General features: G+C 41.0%; 1 protein-coding gene across 3 annotated transcripts in view; it reads left to right on the top strand.

The window, feature by feature from the left end:
* The window catches only part of ELF1 (E74 like ETS transcription factor 1), a 509285-nt gene that overhangs the window by 45813 nt on the left and 447342 nt on the right, over window positions 1–16130 (top strand). Inside the window, exon 1 of one of the 3 annotated variants that reach the window (XM_085621964.1) lies at window positions 11855–12005. The exons of the other annotated variants lie outside the window; for them this stretch is intronic. The gene's annotated coding sequence lies outside the window, so the exon portion shown is untranslated. Of the gene's footprint in view, window positions 1–11854; window positions 12006–16130 lie in introns of those variants that run through there. 3 annotated transcript variants of the gene reach the window in all.

The raw sequence follows: 16130 nt of genomic DNA on the forward strand, positions 1-16130 counted from the left end.
AAGACTGCCCCAATGGCACCGAATGGCCAGGTCTCTCGGCTGTTACCATTGCCACACCAGGCAAACAGTAGAAGATCCATGTTTAGTGTTCTGGTTTAACAATGAAGAATGTAGCCTAACTACAGCTAGCAGTATGTAGTTCCCCCTCTAGCACTACATCAAGCAGGAAACCCCTTTCAGTATTACTCACTACCTCAGAATCCTCTTGTAGATCCTAGCAGTGTAACTGAGTGTTTTGCTTTGTCTATCAGTACAATACAGTTCCCACACAATGGCTCTACATCTGGCGAAGCATAGACTTTAACACAGCACTTTTAGAAAGGGGTTTATTTTACAAAATGCAAGGACTCTCTCTATTAGAATAAGGCTTGGGGTTTTATTTTACACAATGCCCTCTAACAGAAAGGCTTTCCCAGATGTCAAATGCACAAGATTCAAATACACAAATATATATATGTTTATATGCAAGTAATCATAACACACTTGGTAAATATAATGCATGAATAATACTGATGAATACACAAGCAGCAAATAATGTGAGAGAATACTCAAGCAAATATACTGGACATCCTGCAAAAGATCAGAAAGATATATACACTGAATAGATCAAATGATAACTTTAGAGGTGCACCTTGACTCACTCATACATCACAAAGAAAGCACACTCACTCACACATCACAAAGACAACACATCAAATGATCACAGCCACTGTCTCACATCACAATGGCAATAATCAAAACTCAACACTTCACCTGGTGCAAAAACACTGCATCTGCATCTTAGCCCACTTCTGACCGGGGGATTCACAGCCAGGGTTCAGAGCTCAGCAACCAGGTTGTCCCGAAATAGACGCATCTGTCCTCGTTCGGATTCTAAAATCCCGGTCTCTGAGTCTGCAACCCTCAGTTTTAAACACACTAGAAGGTTCGGGAAAGACCTCCCCCCGGGCCAAAGGGATCTTACAAGAACTGGCCAGGTTCCAAGCAAGCATTCCCACGGCAGGAAGGAGCTCTCACGTCCCTTTCTTCAAATCTCGCATGTTCCAGCCTTTATCTTGACGAAGCTCACAAGGCCTTCCGGGTACATAAACAATCCCTCACAAAAACAAAAAGACCTTGAACGTGAATAACCCAAGCAACTTGCAAGCACTGCTGTGCACACAAAAAAGCTGAAGCAAGGCAAAGTCAGAAAACAAGATGACATGAGGCCATGTCAAAACCAATAGTAAGAACTTCATAATTCTCATCAATGTACAACACAATGCACAATTGTGCACAACTGCTTATAGATTCATATACTTCCCCTCTCAATGTACAACACCGTGCACATGTGTGCATCACTGCCCACAACACTGCACTTCGAAACCAATAAGTACATTCCACAACTCTTTCTCCCTTTCACTCTATCAAATGCACATCCCACACGTTCTATTATTGGCAAGGCTGTTCTACTCTGTGACAGCTCCCACTGAAAGACAGCAAGATTACAAGAAAGACACTTCTAAGAGAGGCAAGGCATATGCATTACCGTCATACATCCAGACTAGGATAAAATAACATACTAAAGTCAGTTATAATAATGGTAGTCAAAGGTCATCACTGGGTGTCGGTTCGGTTCAAAAATCTTTATTCGATTCATACAATGAATCATAAAAGCACAAAGTTAAAAAAACATAATACACAAATAAGGTGATCCATCCATAAAATAAAAATTACAATTCAAAAAAATCCATCATACAGCATAAATACAAATCCAATGGCAAAGCACAGTTCTACAGCTAATTTATCCATAGCGTTTCCTAATCTGAAGTGAAACTCTTATAAAATTTAACATGGCACAGCAAGTATCAACAGAAGATAATGACAGCAAATAATCATAGCCTTCTTTATAAGTGCATGGTTGCCGCCCCTTCAGGACAGGTTTAATAAATCTAATCCTAGGATCTTGATATAAGGAGCAAAACAGGACAACATGTATAGTACTTTGGCTAACTCTGTCATTACAGGGACAAGGGGGTAGCTGCTCACACCAACCCCCTTGTTTAGGAAAGGCGAAAAGAAAATGGAGGGTATTTAGCCTAAACCTCGTGAGATAAAACCGCCATTGGACATTAGTTGTAAAAGTTAAATAAAATTGATGCTGTAACTTAGGTACATAGCCAATAGGGCCTCCCAGACACCGTGAGCCTAAAAACTTCCAGTAATTTGACTTAATTTGGGTTTTTATGTTTCCCTGGATGTTTGCAGGATTTTCATAAACATGACCCAAACCTATCTTATTCAACATGTCCCTGACGTATGACAACCAGGGGATCTTGTTTGCATTATCCAGGCTCAAGCAGTCTGAGAGAATTTCTCTCGAGAGCTGCAAATCGTCAGATAACCATATTTTGCCCCATAATAATAGGGGTGACAGACGAATGATGTCAGTCACTTTGGTCATTCCCATTTCATTATGACAGAAGCTATTCGATGAACCCGATGGAATCAGTAATACCCGTTTTAGGAATTTATTTTCCATCACTTGTACCACTGAGGGGTTTTCGGTCCCCCATACTCCTGCCCCGTAGGTAGCCACAGATAAACATTTAGATATATAAAGAGTTTTAAGGTGCGCAACAGGTTTTTGACCCAACTTACCACAGAAGCGAAAAAGACCTTCTATGGAGCGGGTAGCACTCTGGGCTCGAGCCTTCATTAAAGGAGCCCAACTTAGTTTGCTATTGAAAAGATTTCCAAGGTAATTAAAATTCTCCACCCTTTCAATAGTAGAGTGATTCACCACAAATTTTCTAGGTTTTGTTCCTTTAGGACCACAGACCATTGCAAAAGATTTTCCAAAATTTACCTTCAGGTCAAGATCCAGCATGAAGGTGTTAAAGGCATCTAGGCACAACTGCAAACTGTTTCCAGTGAGGGTCATTAAAACAGTATCGTCTGCATATGAGAGTATAGGAATACTCCTACCGTTTACCTTAGGAAAATCACAACAGTGGTCCAACAAGTACTTTTCTAGTCCATTTGTGTATACTAGGAACAAGAAAGGCGCCAAAATGCAACCTTGACGCACCCCCTCAGTTGAGGGAATAGGTTTAGTTGTTTCCCCCCCAGGTCCAAATCTTATAGCCACGGACGTTGCTGCGTGTAGTCTGCGGAGAAGTGTCACCAGGGGTTCTTCGAAGCCCATATCGTCCATCATCTGCCACAGCCTGCTTCTACAAACAGTGTCAAAGGCGCTTGACAGGTCCATGAAGGCAAGGTAAATTGCAGAACTCCTTGCCTTCATGTACTTGCCAATAATTAGCGCCAAATTCAGGCACTGCTCAACTGTCCCCTTCCCACTTCTGAATCCATACTGGGAGTTCACAATTAGACCAACAGAGTCAGCCCATGTTTCTAATCTGGCCAAAATAACCCTCCCCAATAGTTTACATGATGCATCGATCAAGGATATAGGGCGATAGCATCGGGGATCACACCTATCGCCCTTCTTGAAAATCGGCACCACCACTGCCACCTTCCACGATACAGGGATGCGACCAAGAACAACAGCCCTAAAAACATTCAGTAATAAAGGTGCCCAAGCTTCAATATTATGTTTAAAAAAGTCTAAAGGGACGGCATCAGGGCCCGGGGCTTTTAATGATATGCCCTTCCTCAAAGCTACTTCAACCTCTTCCAGTGTAAGTGAAGAGCTAAGAAGCAAAGCTGAAGATGGTACCACCAAATCCCCTACATCATCCAACAAATCCGAAAGTAATAATGCTTTGGGATTAAAGATTTTACCAAAGTGAACTTCCCAAGATTCACCAGTAATCTGCGTCAGTATACTTTCTTTGGTGTCATTTTTAAACAAGGGACGATTTACTACTTCCCAGAAGAGCCTACTATCTTTTAGCTCAGAGGCCTTCTCTAGATCGTCCCAGGCTCGATTTTTCAATTCCTGCTTCCTCTTTGTGATGGCCTCTTTATAAGCCCTTCTGGTCGATCTTATCAGTTCCTTATTTCTTGGTTTTTGTGTAAGGGCAGCTTTTAAGGATTTATGTGAGGCAGAGCATGCGGAGTCAAACCATTTAAAACACCTTAAATTCTTTTTCCCCACTGGTTTTCTAAGGTGCTCAGCCACGTGCCCACATAATTTTTCAAAACTCCCAATGACCTTGTCTGGATCAGACGTCAGAGACAGGCATGATTCGATCTCAGTTTTACAAACATTCAGAATCTCTACCTCAAGGCCTTCAGCATTTATTTTCCCCCACTTCATGGTAACTCCCTGATTTTTATTATATGTTATGGGTTGCTCCCAAACCAAATGTTTTCTACTAGCAGGGGCACTCAAGGATAGCATTAAAGGATTATGATCGCTTACGGCACTTGCGATTACCTCAAGCCTATTAACATAATGAAGAAAGTTACTAGACACAAATACAAAATCAATAGTACTCATTGCACCTCTTGTTCCCTGAAAGGTTGGTATTGGCGATATATTTGGGGCAGCCCAGGGCTCTACCATACATAAGTCATTTAGAATAATGATATTATTTAAAGCGTCCCCCTGGGGCGTGTGTTTAAAATGCATCAAGGGCTGTTCATTTAGATCATTGATACCACAGACATTGCAGCCACCAAATTTGCACAGTGTACAATTAAAATCACCAACCCAAATAACTACTAATAAAGCTCGATCACTACGAGCCTTACATATTGCTTCCCCCAAACTCTGGATTGTAGATACATCATTTCTATCAAAGACATTATGGTACCAATTAATTAACAACACGGGCTCTGGGAACAAATTTTCCAACAAGAGCAACTGGTACCAAGGAGTATCCACTATTTTTGAGGTTATCAGGGTGTCAAACCACAAGAGTGCCTCTAGCACTACATTCCACCCCATGACCTTTGACTATCATCACTTACATATATCAAAAACTGAACCTCTTAACTGAAAGCACATCTATGATTGAAAAAGTGCATTTCCTAACTGAAAGCACAACTATGATTGAAGAACTGCATTTCTTAACTGAAAGCACAAGTATAATTTAAACACACATTAAAACAGTGAAATCATAAAGGCATGTAATAATCATTTCAAAGCATGTAAAAATAGCTCATGTATATCTGGATACTCAGCAAGAATAAATGTTTAATGGATACACAAAAGGAATGATGCAAATAGAATCAAGCATATGAACTCAGTAATGCTCCTAATGTCTCAAATGGCTAATACTGGAACTTCTACTGTTGAAGCAGCCAAACTTATATATTTTTGTGCTAAATAAATAAAGGCAACATCAATATTTCCTTTTCATCTTTAACTCAAAAAACATCTTCTCTAATTGAAATTTCACAACATCTTTGTCGTTCTTTTTCTTTTTAAACAAACGGTCCTTCTGTGTGAAAGACACACAGCCTTCTTGCATTTAAAAATGTAACTGTGTTTTAGCTTCATGTTTATGATATCAGTTCATCGGTCTTGGCTTGGTAGGTCTGTCTAGTTGTTCAGCCACAGATGTCAGCTTGCACCGTCCAGTGATCACTCCAGGGTTGGGGAGGGAGGGGTGGAGTCCCACCCACACGGGGTACACAGACACGGACAGGGACATCAGGCACACCAACACGTCGCAGTATGATGACCTGGAAAAGAAACGAGCATCACTCTTCTTGCAAAAAACTTTTTTCAAAAAGCGCATGTTTTCCTTTCTCTGTTTTGAGTTTGAAGCCACAATATTATCATTCCTGTCTGCATGGTTCTCTGCTGGCTCTGGGGAATGATCTGAAAATCCTACCCACGCTATAGCCTCTGAATTCTTGGTATTAGGATGAAACTCTCTTTTTCCCTGCACTGTAAGAAGGGCTGAGGCAGTCTCCTTCCTGACTATTTTTCCACTCACTGCTGAATACGTGCTCCCTTTATCAATTGGCAGAAGCCCAAGGCAATCCATCTGCTCCGTCTGTTCCGGTAATTTTCCTTTCTTCAACTCTCCCTTCACCTTTTGTGGGACTGGTCTGGCTTGTGCATACTGAAACATAAGACTCACATTTCTAGGTAAATCTAGGGGGATATGCATTCCTTCATTCTTGCCCACCTGTTTGTATGATCGTTCTCTCCTAGGTGCTCATATTTAGTCATGCACACCAAATCTAAATCGTGTGTCACCACCTCTGTCTCCAAGATTTTAGCCTTTTCATCTGTAAGGGAATTAAATGTTCTGTCATGCACAGTAGCTGCGCTTTGCAGTACAATCTGCCACTTCACTGGGGAATCCTGTGTCTCAAACACCACCCCTGGGACCTGCACAAAGTGTTCATGCAAAACTGCAGTCTCTGTCTGTATATACCACCCAATAACCGTTGGTTCATCCCATTGCATTTGAAGATATTCAAAAGTGAAAATTACAGTATGTCTTATTGCCATCCGGCCAGTATCTTTCAATGCGCAAAAGCATCTGTATTTGTCTAGCATTAAGAAATGTTAAAGTCCACAACTTTAAAAGCATACTTTTCTTTCCCTGTGCTTCACAAATACTAAAAATAGCACACTGCTCCTGAACTGGCACACAAGATACACTGTCTCCTTTCTGAATTGACCACATTTAAAAAACATTATGCACAGTCTGTTGTGCAGATTCAAAAGCACATTGCTGCATTTCTTTTTTCAAGACAGGGTCTTTCCATGTAGAACAAGATTCGTCATTCACTGAAATGTCTGATTTTTATCAGCAACCAGCGATGTCTAATTCTAAGAGACTGGTCTGTTTATCTCCCTGCTCATTCACATTTTCTCGGTTCAAATTAATTTCTGGCTGAGGAACATCGTCAAAAGAATTAAGACCTTCTGTGAGGCCGGCAGATTAACTGGCAACATCTCTAAGTTCACATTTTTCACATATGACTCATCCTGACTACCTAAACACCCTTGCAAATCAAACTGCATCGGAGCTTGGTACATGAAATGAAATGAATGATATGAAAAGACCATTTGTTAAGCGCGGTAGCTACCCTGACATGTTTAATTCTTCTTTCAAAGACTTGTTTTCAAACTGAGCGTCAGCCAACTCTCGTGTCAGCTCACTACATTCTTTTTCTAAATGTTCAAATTTTTGATACATGCTAAACAATGCATTCAAAAGGACACCACTGTTTCTGTCTGAAATACCAAGTTGTTTTCCATCTTCAAATAACTCAGTTGGCATCTGGGACTCTGCAATCGAAAACAGACATTTTAGAGAGCATTTTTCCCTTTTAATTTTCTTTTTGAATCCTGCCGACTACGCCAAGATGTTTTGCTTCGTCTATCAGAAAATACAGCTCCCACACAATGGCTCCACACCCGGCGAAGCATAGACTTTAACACAGCACCTTTAGAAAAGGGTTTTATTTCACAAAATGCAAGGACTCTCTCTTTTAGAATAAGGCTTGGGGTTTTATTTTACGCAATGCTCTCTAACAGGCTTTCCTAGATGTCAAATGCACAAGATTCAAATACACAAAGAAATATATATATATATATATATATATATATACTTCTGACCGGGGGATTCACAGCCGGGGTTCAGAGCTCAGCAACTAGGTTGTCCCGAAATAGACCTGTCAGTCCACGTTCGGATTCCAAAATCCCGGTCTCTGAGTCTGCAACCCTCAGCTTTAAACAAACTAGAAGGTTTGGGAAAGGCCTTTTCCCGGGCCAGAGGAATCTTACCAGAACTGGCCAGGTTCCAAGCAAGCATTCGTACGGCAGGAAGGAGCTCTCACGTCCCCTTCTTCAAATCTCGCATGTTCCAGCTTTTATCTTGACGAAGCTCACAAAGCCTTCCGGGTAGATAAACAATCCCTCACAAAAACAAAAAGACCTTGAACGTGAATAACCCAAGCAACTTGCAAGTACTGCTGTGCACGCAGAAAAGCTGAAGCAAGGCAAAGTCAGAAAACAAGATGACATGAGGGCATGTCAAAGCCAATAGTAAGAACTTTATAATTCTCATCAATGTACAACACAATGCATAATTGTGCACAACTGCTTATGGATTCATATACTTCACCTCTCAGTGTACAACACCGAGCACATGTGTGCATCACTGCCCACAACACTGCGCTTCAAAACCAAAAAGTACATTCCACAACTCTCTCTCCCTTTCACGCTTTCAAATGCACATCCCACACGTTCTATTCTTGGCAAGGCTGTTCTACTCTGTGACCGCTCCCACTGAAAGACAGCAAGATTACAAGAAAGAAACTTGTAAGAGAGGCAAGGCATATGCAGGACTGTCATACACCCATACTAGGATAAAATAACACACTAAAGTTAGTTAAAATAATGGTGGTCAAAGGTCATCACTGGGTGTCAAACCACAAGAGTGTCTTTAGCACTACACTGAGGCCGCCATCATGAAAATCGGAGGAAGAGGGAGGAGGGGTGCTGCTGTTCCTCCTATTTTATTGGCAAAGACGAGGAATAGACCTGCTTAGTTTTGCCCTGATTGCTGGCTCTGGCCAAGCTCTGTATCCCCAAGGCTACACTCTGTCCCTGAAGTGCCGAACCTTGGAAAGAGCTGTGACCGAGCGCCACAAGGAGATGTGCACTCAGATACCCAGTTGGCACAATCTATCCAATAGGATGGATATAAACCAGAATCCTGAAATTTCATACTACAGAGAAATTACTGGGGATGAAGAAGGCATACAAAATATCTGAGGCTAAAGAAACATCTGAGCCTTTCTTTTATAATGCATGGCACCTTTACTGACATAAAAGTTGACATAGCATCCATCCACTCCAAATTTTAACTCTACACTGGTTAGAAAACATACAGGTGTCCAACCCAAGGTCACATGCTAAAGGTTTCATACAGGTAGAGAGTATTAGACAACCTAGAGAATTCCATACCAAGGTTCCAACAACCACACAAAGGTAAAGAAATGAACAGCAGTCTGCAGGTTAGGAACAAACATGCTTTAAAGTGGTTACAGGAAGGATTGCAGGCTTGCAACAAGATCACACAGTGGGATGCCCAAGTCGGGTGGATAGGCTGCGGAAGGATGCACATAAATTGCAAAACCCAAACAATTGGCAAGTGTTCTGCAGTGCCAGAAACCAGTGTTGTAAAACACCCAGAAAAACACTTGGAAAGATGCACACAAAAACTGCTCGAAGAAAAAGCCCTCAATAGGTAAGAAGAGAGCACAGCCAGCTGCGGCCGCTGCAGGTAAGAGCGGTTGGGCGAGCTGGGGGGGGTTTCAAGAGACTACCACAAGGGAAAATGAATTACTTATTTAATTTTCCCTTGTGGTTGTCTCTTGAAATACCCCCCCCCCCCCACACACACTGCCCCACCGCTGTTACTTGCAGTGGCTGCGTACAGGGATGTCCGATATAGAGATCGGCAGCCACATGAGAGAGGCCAGAGTGCTGTACCGCCACAGATCACAGATAACATGACTAAGCAGAAGCCTTGCACTGAAAGGGGTGTCGGCAAACCAAAGTAAGAAACACTCTGTATGATAAATGCTTCAGGGATATTGATGTTTTATCAATTTTGCCAAGTTTTCTGTAGGCTTTCCATGCCTACATCATCATTCTGTATTTTATTTTATGAATTTGGATTTATATTGAAATGATGTGAATAATGGGTTAGGAAGTTCAGGGAGAAAGTGGCCTGTAGCTAGCATGTGGCAATGAACAGATTTCTAGATTCTCATAATTTTCCTTACTTTTTCTCCAACAACATACAACAACCCGTTAGAAGTAGAAATTGACTAACTTTTTCAAAAATTGCTATTTTAATTGGGAAAACATTTTCTTCAACATGCAGAAACTTTCAACTGTCTTTTCCTTACCACCATCTGCTTTAGAATAGTCATAACTCTTCTTGCCCAGATAGGAGGAATGGCATAAATGGGTAAACAGTTCGCTGACATATCTCCCAAATTATATATAAAACTTCAACCAAGGCTAACTATACAGTTATGCCCTTATGGTTGGAGGCTTCTTTAACTCCTGTCTCAATTCTTATTGCATATTCTCATCATTAATTAACATACATTATTTTTGTTTCTCTTTTCGGGCATCGCATACCAATTCAGAGGGACATTATGTGAGACTGGCAATATATGAAAGGTATTTCCTGCTCTATTCTCAAGGAATATGGCATGCAAATTCCTATTCTGTTACAATGAATATTGACAATTTTACCTTCTTTCCACCATTACTCTCCTTCCCTCTATTTGGTTCTTGCATTTCTTGGGTTGTCCGAATCAAAATGTAGTGTGAATTTAAGGTAATTGATTTTAGTTCTCTTTCCATATACAGACCTCTTTATGTACTATAAAGACATATCTCCATCTAAAGTGATCGCGCTGTAGTCATGCTTTAGTCAGTTTTCATTACATTTCTTTATCTTGCTTACCTTTTCTTTCCATCCTGGTTCTTTTTTCAACCATTTTATGGTGATATGTTTATTGAATGCAGCTATAATTACTAGTGATGATCATTTACTGTTAATTTTGCGCCATGACATTGTTTTAAACAGGCTTGGAAATTTATTTTTGGCAAAAAAGGCTCTTACATTGCGACAGTTTCACTTTGAACTTCTCTTCCAAAATTCATAATCTTATGCCCTGACTAGAATGTATTAGTGTGTACTCCTGTTTGTGTACTCCTGTTTTTGCCGCCCTTACAACTTGGCAGGTCTATGTTCCTTAGTTCCTGAGAGTCACTTGACTGAAAACCAGAAAAACTGTGGGTATTTTCATCCTCATTCATAAACACTCCTGTTTATTTCCATCATACTGCAATGCATATCCTTCTTCCATTTGTCCATTTAAGCTTCTTTTGGTTTTGGCAGTCTATGTAAAGATGGCTTTTGATTGGCCCATGGCTGTTTTAATAAGAGAATACTTTTCATTGGCCATCCATCTCTACTAGGTCATTGGTCTCACTTTTCTAGCATTATGACAGGGTTGTTCTAAAACGAGACACTCATTGTAGTGCATTCTGTGTAAGTCGAAATTGAACTTCCTTCTTTCCTAGTTCTTTTCAGTTCAGCAGAAACCTCCTCAGAAGCATTGTTGTTGCACCTACTGCTGTGGGGATTACTGCAGCAATCCAGTTGTGTCCACATAATTTAAACTTTGAACAAGCAGAATTCCAATTTGCTAATTTCATTTTTGCCGGAACCAGCTGCACCCAGACTTAAATGGAAGCAATAGTACAACACTTAAAAAAAATATTTATTGGTCATTGATGGGGTTAATTTTCCTGCTGTCAGGAAAAAAAGCCATTTTGTTCAGTTTCCTAGGATCAGAGGGCCAAATAATTTTGAATCACCAGCCCCAAGTGAGATTACAGACATCCACTGAATAGGATGCGTACACTGAAGCAGTAAAAAGACTTGAGAAACGTTGGGCATCATCGTAGAAATACACAAGTTCTTTACAAGGAAACAAAACCAACAAGAGTCAATAGATTAATTTCTAGCAGAATTGAGAATCCTGGCTTCTACTCGCAAATTTGAAGGGCTGTTGGATATTTATTTAAGAGATCAGTTAGTGGTTAATTGTCTTGACAATCGTATTTAAGAAAGGATTCTGTGCTGTAGTAATCCCTCGCTGGAAGAAACTCTAGAAATCGCTAGAGGGATTGAATTCCTTGATGGCGTCCAAGGAGTTGGGAAGAAACAGAGACATGCAACATTCAACTGAGGTGGTGAGGGCCCCACTCAAATGTTCAAGCCTTCCATAAATAATAAAGGGAAAAAACAGGAGAAAAATTCCAACAGTGATGTTCTGTGCTGAGGAATACAGTTGAAGGAATCTACTCTACTGACTCCTGTGTGATGTTTACCTTCATGACCAGGAGCCTGCGTCCAGTGGAAGGACATTGGCCACAGGAAGTTGTACTTGGTCCATGCTCCACACCAAGGACGAGAATAAAAGCCCATTAAAAACCCAGAGGCGGTGAACAACTGGAAGCAAGGAAACAAGAGTGACGTGGGAGCCAACCAATGGTAAGTAAAGGCAAGTAATGTATGTGATCTAAGCCCCTTTTTTGTTTTTCTTTACAGAGATATTGCAAGCATAGCACAAGCAATTTGCAGACGAAACCAAAAAACTGGAAAAATCACTTATGTGCAGTGGAGCGCAGATCAGATTATTGTGCATGCCCTCGTTGTTTAATCTACAGGTGTTGTGTGTTCCTCAAACCTAAAATGATGCATGACGTATGTCAAACCGAGGATCTAGGAACACACGTGTTTCAATCCATGTATCGTGTTAGCTTTGCAACACACACCTCCTCATAAAAAGACTGATAGGGATTATTTTCAGCGAAATAGAAAGTGGCGCTTACGGCAGCTAATATGTTGGAATTGTTCATGAGCTGAGTTATCCATGTTGCAGAGGGACTGCCATCGGGGGTACACATAGACATCAAGGCCTAATCGTTTTATTATCCAATGCCTAAAAGGTATATGAGATGTTATGAAGTTCAATACTTTTGTTTCTCTCCTGGTGCGCGTAGTACAGTAATAAATGGCTGTCAGCCTTGTTCAGGGAATCTGCTTTCGTTCTGATGTGTTTGATCGGTTTCTGCTCTTTATTGGGAGCTGGAAGAACTGAGAGTGCAGCAGAGCATTTCTTCTTTGCTGGTCTGTGGGCATTCTGTGAAAGAAAACAGTCATAATGCTCTTTCTGTTAACTTTTTCGGATCGTCTTAGAACTCTTCTTTGTTTTTGCTCCTCTTCATTCGCTGTGGGCCTCGACTGATGTTCCATCTGTTTAACCAGTATGAGAGAAGTGGTCCCAGCATACAGAATCATTCAAAACAAAACGTTAAAAAACAATTAACCAAAAAATTCAAAGAAGTTCAAATGCCATTTTAATCACATTGAACAATTATGATTGTTTTACTGAGGTCCATAATTAAGGCAACAATTTGAAAGTCATAAAAGTGCCCAGAAGAGGAGGAGTAGGGAGGTAAGTGATTGAGTGTGGGATTTAGAAGGAAGTGAATACAATAATAAATCCATTCAGAACACAATCAAATTGATCGGCATCATTAAATCTCTGCCGCGTATTGCATCCAAATCAAATCATGATTAGAATATCTACAGTTCTGAGAACAGCCATATATATATAGAAGATCACAGTGCATCATGTACTAGTGATAATATTGGCAATGGTGTTGTGTTGACGTTTCGACCCCTTATGTGATGTAGGTACTCATTGCGACCTTACGAGATGGGGGTCTTCATCAGGACTGGGGTGCGTGTGGAGGGGGGGTGTGGGCACCTAAAAAACAAAATTAAACGAGTGTAAGGCTAATCAGTCTCTAATCAGGGGAAATAAATGAATTAGAATTATTTAAAGAAGTTACTCTATCTGTCAAAGGACAGGACTCTAAGACGTCATAAAATTGTCAAAGGTAGAGGGTTTCAACCTCCTGGATGGTAACGACAAGGGCGAAGAGAGTGGTAGCCACCTAAAATCAAATGGGTAAATCAGTGGACAAAATAGAAATAAATTAACAAAAGAAAGGCGCTCCAAAAATAAGCGCATGACTTACTCTACCGCAGAAAGACTTTTCTGTCGAGTTAAGTCCAGAGGCTCTCAACAATCAGCACTACCGGAGCCGTGTTCAAATCATTAAGGATAGACAGCTTGGGATTAATCGCCGCTATTTCACCGTCAGGGAATCAATCTGAAACAGGGGGAGAGGGAGGGGGAGAGGAGATTAAATAATCGGGAGTCAGGGAGGAATACCTGCATTTGTATTGTCAGAAAACATGAATGAAAGGAAAGGGATCCCAGGTATTACCCAACTATATTAAGCTACGGGGAACTGAGTCTAAGAGGTATTCCGAGAAAACAGATCTGTGCCTGTCAAATACACGTGTCCATTAGGATCACGATGGCATTGGACTAAGAAGCATTGGATAATGGATGCGTGTCCGAGGGCACCACAGCAAGAAGGGGAAAAACAGTGCAGTCGCTTGAGGCACTTAACGGAGGACTACACGGAACAGTGCAAGACATCACGGACAATTAGTTAGGAGCTACAAAGATGTGCTTACCCTAGGTCTCTGGTCCCGCTTGAGAAGTGAATGGGGAAACGCGCCAAATGTTCGTAGTTTAAATCGGGAAACGCGAGATCATCACGTGATCTCCGTTACCGTGCTGGCGCTAGATGCCGGTTGTTTAACGTAATGGAGAAAAGACTATGGTTGGATTTTCCTCTCTGTGATAAAAACAAGCATTGGCCGAGTACACCTCGAGTGGACATGACAACCTATACTGTTTGATGTTTCTACTATGAACGGTATCTATGCCGTGTGCTGCGCTCTGACAGTCAAATTCACATATACATACACGTAGCAAGCGCCTGAGTGGTCCACTCTAGGTGTACTCGGCCAATGCTTGTTTTTATCACATAGAGGAAATGCCAAACCACGGAACACTGTTTACCCCGTACCTTACATTCTCCGTTAATCATCCAACCATAGTCTTTTCTCCCTAGGGTAAGCACATCTTTGTAGCTCCTAACTAATTGTCCGTGATGTCTTGCACTGTTCCGTGTAGTCCTCCGTTAAGTGCCTCAAGCGACTGCACTGTTTTTCCCCTTCTTGCTGTGGTGCCCTCGGACACGCATCCATTATCCAATGCTTCTTAGTCCAATGCCATCGTGATCCTAATGGACACGTGTATTTGACAGGCACAGATCTGTTTTCTCGGAATACCTCTTAGACTCAGTTCCCCGTAGCTTAATATAGTTGGGTAATACCTGGGATCCCTTTCCTTTCATTCATGTTTTCTGACAATACAAATGCAGGTATTCCTCCCTGACTCCCGATTATTTAATCTCCTCTCCCCCTCCCTCTCCCCCTGTTTCAGATTGATTCCCTGACGGTGAAATAGCAGCGATTAATCCCAAGCTGTCTATCCTTAATGATTTGAACACGGCTCCGGTAGTGCTGATTGTTGAGAGCCTCTGGACTTAACTCGACAGAAAAGTCTTTCTGCGGTAGAGTAAGTCATGCGCTTATTTTTGGAGCGCCTTTCTTTTGTTAATTTATTTCTATTTTGTCCACTGATTTACCCATTTGATTTTAGGTGGCTACCACTCTCTTCGCCCTTGTCGTTACCATCCAGGAGGTTGAAACCCTCTACCTTTGACGATTTTATGACGTCTTAGAGTCCTGTCCTTTGACAGATAGGGTAACTTCTTTAAATAATTCTAATTCATTTATTTCCCCTGATTAGAGACTGATTAGCCTTACACTCGTTTAATTTTGTTTTTTAGGTGCCCACACCCCCTCTCCACACGCACCCCAGTCCTGATGAAGATCCCATCTCGTAAGGTCGCAATGAGTACCTACATCACATAAGGGGTCGAAACGTCGACACAACACCATTGCCAATATTATCACTAGTACATGATGCACTGTGATCTTCTATATATATGGCTGTTCTCAGAACTGTAGATATTCTAATCATGATTTGATTTGGATGCAATACGCGGCAGAGATTTAATGATGCTGATCAATTTGATTGTGTTCTGAATGCATTTATTATTGTATTCACTTCCTTCTAAATCCCACACTCAATCACTTACCTCCCTACTCCTCCTCTTCTGGGCACTTTTATGACTTTCAAATTGTTGCCTTAATTATGGACCTCAGTAAAACAATCATAATTGTTCAATGTGATTAAAATGGCATTTGAACTTCTTTGAATTTTTTGGTTAATTGTTTTTTAACGTTTTGTTTTGAATGATTCTGTATGCTGGGACCACTTCTCTCATACTGCTCTATACCCAGGTTCCAGTGACTTTGTATGGGTTTACCCTTTCTTTAACTCCATCTGTTTAACCAGCACTTCTGCCATGCGCTTTTCACTAATCAACAGATGTTCTACACCTCCTGAAGAAGGTTCATACACTGTCCAAAGAAAGTAGAAATGTCTTCATCATTGTCATAGGGAAAAAATGTAGATCCCAAAGAAATAGCATTTTATTGTATGGATGGTTTTGCCATTAACTTGATCTCAGTGTAAAAGCATACGATTATTTGTTTTAGAAACAGCAATGGGATGTGAGACCTTTAACATGTCTTAATGTTGATACTAAGTGAAGGCGT

The sequence above is a fragment of the Triturus cristatus genome, chromosome 8, assembly GCF_964204655.1.
Source record: "Triturus cristatus chromosome 8, aTriCri1.1, whole genome shotgun sequence".
Lineage (NCBI taxonomy): Eukaryota > Metazoa > Chordata > Amphibia > Caudata > Salamandridae > Triturus > Triturus cristatus.